Source organism: Arachis hypogaea, chromosome 17 (assembly GCF_003086295.3).
Source record: "Arachis hypogaea cultivar Tifrunner chromosome 17, arahy.Tifrunner.gnm2.J5K5, whole genome shotgun sequence".
In the NCBI taxonomy this organism is placed as follows: domain Eukaryota; kingdom Viridiplantae; phylum Streptophyta; class Magnoliopsida; order Fabales; family Fabaceae; genus Arachis; species Arachis hypogaea.
The window spans coordinates 62364527-62370784 of NC_092052.1; the positions used below are offsets into that span (position 1 = coordinate 62364527).

Here is a 6258-nt window from a genome sequence, read left to right on the forward strand (position 1 = left end):
TCACCGGAAGGTGAGACTTCACTTATAGCCTTTGGTTGGGGATTTCTTGACCTTAAATGTTGAGTAGAATCCGCCAAGTCCGCAATGACTTCCCAAGCTTCTTCAGCAGTCTTGTTCTTAGTGAGAGATCCTCCACTTGTTGCATCAAGAAGTAGCTTATCTTGAGGGATCATCCCTTGGCAAAAGTAACTTATGAGCACCAATTCATCAATGCATTGGTGAGGACAAGCTTCAAACAACTTTTTGAACCTTTCCCAATATTCATAAAGGGTCTCTCCATCTCTTTGCATGATGCAAGAGATTTTCTTCCTTAGACGATCCGTCTTTTAAGGCAGATAAAACTTCACAAGAAACTCCTTGCGCAACAAATTCCAATTAGAAATCACCTCCTCAAGTTGGGTGTAAAACCATTCTTTCGCCTTTCCCTCTAGGGAGAAAGGGAAAGCGAAAACCATGACCGCTATCTCATCCGAGCCATGTCTTCTTTCTGTAGAGCACACAACTTGAAAATCTTTCAAGTGCTTGAGAGGGTCTTCTCCCGGTAACCCATTATATTTCTGAAGCAAGTTGATCATACCCGTCTTGAGCTCAAAATTGGCATCTAGATCCAGGTACCAAACTTGTACCGGTTGCAAGGTGATGTCCGGGGCTCCGGCCTCCTTTAAAGTAATTCTCCGAGGTGGCTCTGCCATATTGTTGTCACCTAATTCACTCAAAGAAATTTCAGCACTTCCAACAGAAGAATACAAGGTTCCCTCGTTAAGTGAAGAATGAGGATCACGGTTAGAAGGTGATGGTGAATTGGTTTACTCTTCAAGAGAGTCCGGTTCACCATGCACAAATGCTAACCGGCGCCGAGCTTGCCTAAGATATGTTAAATTCCTTTCTATTTTAGGGTCAAAAGGGGCCAAGCTCGGGTCTAGAAGTGACCGTGTCATTCAACTAAGGAATCAATGAAAGCATGCAATTAACAAAAGCAGAATAACAACAAGAGAATAAACAAAATCAACCTAATAGTCAATAACTACTAAAACTAGTTAGATAGAGGCGCCATCTACCAATTAGTGTCAAGTAACAAACAAAAATCAAGTATTCACACTATTCACATATTCACAACAACTAAAACTATAGCACTCATTGCACATAGAATCCCCGACAACAGCGCCAAAAACTTGATGATTAAGGATTTATACCGGTTAGGAATTTAACAAAATAATTTCGTTGTGAGCATAGCCCAAACCAACAACTGATCCTCAAATCAAAGTTTGGAAGAATAAATTGTCAGTATTCAAAACAAACATAAACCGGGAGTGTTAATTCCTGGGTCGTCTCCCAAGGACTAGTGATCAATGAGTGCACAATTTTGATTGTGAATGCAAAAGGGATTTTCAATGAAGAGATAAACAATTAAAGGAATGAAAGAACATTCATAATTGCAATTAGTGAACTAATAAAGGAATTAAAGAACTAGCTATGTAATATTAACAAGTAAGATATAAAAGAGATTGATGTATGTATGTGTGTGTGTGATTCAAAACATAAATGGAATCTTGGCTTGGGATGAGCTAGGGACCCTTTCCTTGTTGAAACCACAACTATGACAATTGTAATAGATTAATCTCACTTAGTTAACCCTTACATCGGAGAGTAGGTTAAGTGAGCATAGTTGTTCTTAATCCACAAATCCTAACTCACCGCTAATTGCCTTAGCAATAAGTTAGCGTTAGTGGAAACAAGAACAATTAACAATCCAAGAATTTTCACTAAATGTTGGACATTCCAATTCTAGGAACCCATATGCTCATTTCCCCCAAGCCAAGAGGTGAAAATTTAACCCATAATCAATGTTGATATTTCTACAAATATTTGGTGGGCATAAACACAAATCATGATAAAATTGAGAAAATGCTTGAAACTATGAGCAACAAATGATCAAAAGCAACAATAGCAACTCAACCAAACATATAACAATCATCAATCATCAAAATCATCAACAAGAGATTAAAATTGCAAAAAGTATATGTATTAACACTATGACTTTAACTACAAGAAAGAGTATCAAAATTGTAACTATAAAGAGGAGTAATTAAGAGATACTTACAATGGAGGCTAGCAAAATCCAAGATCAAAAATAGAAATGGTACTTGAAATGTAAAACCCTAATATAAACCCTAATGGTGTTGAGAGAAAACTTAAAGAAAACTAAACCTAAAGCCTCCTACTACTATCTACTACTACTCCTAATGATCTCCTCCTCTTCTCCAGTGTTTTCCCCCTTCAATATGAGCTATGGCCATCAAAATTGGGCCTCCAATCCCTAAAAAACGTGAGTCACGTGCATTTTTAATGAGGGTATGCGCGGGTACCTGTGCGTGTGCACAGACGTGTGCACACACACACTTGGCCAAAATCTCAGGTTATGCGTACGCACAAGAGGTTATGCGCATGCACACTTCGCGATACTTTGGATGATCGTGCGATGTGCCAGATGCAGTGCGCTCACATACTTTGCTCTGCTTTGCTGCCTGTGCGTACGCACAAGAGGCTGTGTGATAGAGAGAACTATTGTACGGTTCGGAATCGATCAAAACAAGAATCAAGTCATCGGTAGCATAGTCCAAACCAACAACGAATTCTCACTATCAAATATTAAATTCAAAACATATATAAACCGAGAGTATTTAGCTCCCGGGTTGTTCTTCCCTAGGAGTTGCAATGAAATGTACAATTATTGGCTATGAGAGAAAAAGTGCATGGGGATTTTGAATGAAAGCAAGAGAGCAAGGGAATGTAAATAGCGAGGAAGCAAATGATCGTGCAAGGGATGTAAATGGAAACTCTTGGCGAGGAGTTGGTAATCTAGGTTTCCTATCATAGTTGTGGACTACAAACATGGCAATTGTGTGGAAGCAATACAAACTAGTCAATCCTCCTTGAGAATTGGTCAAAAGGGGTAATTGATCTCAATCTATAAGTCCTAGTCAACTCACTAATTACTTAGTGAAAGACTAGCGTCAATAGAAACCAAACCAATTAACCATTCTCACACAATGCGGAATGCACATCCACAACACAATTCCACCCAAACATCTAATTTCTCAACCAAGAGTGTGAAAATTAAACATGCAAGAATTTAAACATCAAAGCAATAAAAGTTAAAGCAATTAAATGCAAGGAAAAGAAATTGCAAGAAAGTAACTTAACATGCAAGAAAGTAAATGAAAGCAATTAAAAGTCAAAGCAATAAAACTTCAAATGAAATAAACCTCTTGGCAAGCAATTGAGGACTAAGACTACCTATCCTAACCATTGACCACAAACATATGATGATTATGAAGAGTTAATCCTACTTAGTCAACCTTACATCGAGGATAAGTCAAATAGGCATAGTTGATTTAAATCCCTAAGTCCTATGTCAACACTAAGGGGTCACATAGAGTCAAGGAAAACCAAATCAAATAACTCACTCTAATATATCAAACAAGAATGGACATCAATAGCTGATGAGCGGATAATTTATACGCTTTTTGGCAATGTTTTTAGGTAGTTTTTAGTATGTTTTAGTTAGTTTTTATTATATTTTTATTAGTTTTTAAATAAAAATCACATTTCTGGACTTTACTATGAGTTTTTGTGTTTTTCTATAATTTCAGGTATTTTCTAGCTGAAATTGAGGGACCTGAGCAAAAATCTGATTCAGAGGCTAAAAAAGGACTGCAGATGCTGTTGGATTCTGACCTCCCTGCACTCGAAGTGGATTTTTGGAGCTACAGAAGTCCAATTGGCGCGCTCTTAATTGTGTTGGAAAGTAGACATCCTGGGCTTTCCATAAATATATAATAGTTCATACTTTGCCTGAGGTTTGATGGCCCAAACCGGCGTTCCAATTCAGCATAAAAATTTTGGCTTCAAAATGCCAGAACTGGCATAAAAGCTGGAGTTAAACGCCCAAACTGGCACAAAAGCTGGCGTTTAACTCCGAGAAAAGTCTCTACATGTGAAAGCTTCAATGCTCAGCCCAAGCACACACCAAGTGGGCCCGGAAGTGGATTTCTGCATTAATTACTTATTTATGTAGCCCTAGGCTACTAGTTTTCTATAAATAGGACCTTTTGCTATTGTATTTTCATACTTTTACATCTTGGTCATTCTGGTTCCCTCTCTGGGGCCGAAGCCAATAAACACATTTTGTTCTTATGTATTTTCAACGGTGGAGTTTCTACACCCTATAGATTAAGGTGTGGAGCTCTGCTGTTCCTCATGAATTAATGCAAAGTACTATTGTTTTTCTATTCAACTCAAGCCTATTTCTTCTCCAAGATATTCATTCGCACTCAAGAACATGATGAATGTGATGATTATGTGACACTCATCACCATTCTCACCTATGAACGCGTGCCTGACAACCACTTCCGTTCTACATGGAAACAAGCTTGAATGTGTATCTCTTGGGTTTCTAATCTAAGATTAGAACCTTCGTGGTATAGGCTAGAATCATTGGCGACCATTCCTGAGATCCGAAAAGTCTAAACCTTGTCTGTGGTATTCCGAGTAGGATCTGGGAAGGGATGACTGTGACGAGCTTCAAACTCGCGAGTGTTGGGCGTAGTGACAGACGCAAAAGTATCAATGGATCCTATTCCAACATGATCGAGAACCGACAGATGATTAGTCATGCGGTGACAGTGCATTTGGACCATTTTCACTGAGAGGACAGGAGGTAGCCATTGACAATGGTGAAACCCAACATACAGCTTTCCATATAAAGGAGTATGAATGATTGGATGAAGACAATAGGAAAGCAGAAGTTCAGAAGGAACAAAGCATCTTCATACGTTTATCTGAAATTATCACCAATGAATTACATAAGTATCTCTATCTTATTTTATATTTTATTCATCTTTTAATTATCAATTTACCATAACCATTTGAATCCGCCTGACTGAGATTTACAAGATGACCATAGCTTGCTTCAAACCGACAATCTCCGTGGGATCGACCCTTACTCACGTAAGGTTTATTACTTGGACGACCCAGTACACTTGCTGGTTAGTTGTGCGGAATTGTGAAAAAGAGTTGAGATTACAATTGTGCGTACCAAGTTGTTAGCGCCATTGATGATCACATTTTTGTGAACCAATAGCTCAAGGAACACCAAAGTCAACAATTTCAAGCCAAGAGTGTAGCAAAAACTAAGTGAAAACTAAGCCAAGAATTTTATCAAACACTTGGTGTGCATGAAAATAAAATAATATTAAATTGTATTAAAATAAATTCTAAAATGACTAAAGCAAGAAAATGACAAGGACAACTAAAGAAAGCAATAAATGACATGGAAACATAAATTTGCATTAATTGGAATTAAAATAACAAAAGTGTTCATAACATGAAAATAACAAAATAGAGGAAATAACAAGAGAAATGAGAAAGAGCAAAGAGGTAATAACAATAAATGACAAGGAAAAGTAAATAGAAACAAGAATTAAAAGTAGAAATGACAAGAAATTAAACTAAAGAACCCTAATTCTAGAGAGAGGGGGAGCTTCTCTCTCTAGAGAACAACCTACATAATGCTAATCTAACTCTGATTTCTCCCCCCTTCACATGTAGTAAGGCCTTTCTTCATATAGCACTCAATCAGCTTCAGAAAGTCCCAAAATTGGGCCTTGGAGGCCCAAAAATCGCCCCCAGCGATTTGCAATAAATGAGTCACATGCTACGACGTGTGCGGACGCACAGGTGTGTGCGTCCGCACACATGCTGATTTTTTCTTGTGTGTACGCACAGGTTGTCGTGCGTACGCACCGTGGTTTTGTGGCTTTTGTGCGTATGCACAGGTGGTTATGCGCATGCACACTCCAATGTGTGCTTCTCCTTTGTTGTCTTCATGTTTTCTCCCTTTGTACATGCTTTCTTCCACTTTTGCCTTGCCAAACTTGCCTTTAGAACCTAAAATCACTCAAAAAATATGCCATGGCATCGAATGGCATAAAAGTGGGATAACAGTGATTAAAATAAGCACAAAATAGCATGTTTTCACATTTAGGCACAATCTAGAGAGAAAACACAAAAGCTTGCTATTTGGATGAATAAATGTGGGTTTATATGATAAAATTCATTCAAATCAAACCAAAATATACCGAAAAATGTGGACTCATCAATTCCCCCACACTTAAACAATAGCATGTCCTCATGCTAATCACATACAAAGGAGAAGGATAAGGAGGGTAAGCAATTTATTAAGTGCAACTATGTGAA

General features: G+C 38.0%; 1 non-coding gene across 1 annotated transcript; it reads left to right on the plus strand.

The window, feature by feature from the left end:
- The first annotated feature begins 210 nt into the window (after positions 1-210).
- On the plus strand, positions 211-317 carry LOC112767487 (small nucleolar RNA R71). The gene has a single exon (XR_003184930.1). It is a non-coding gene; the product is annotated as a small nucleolar RNA R71 (small nucleolar RNA).
- Positions 318-6258: the final 5941 nt, after the last annotated feature.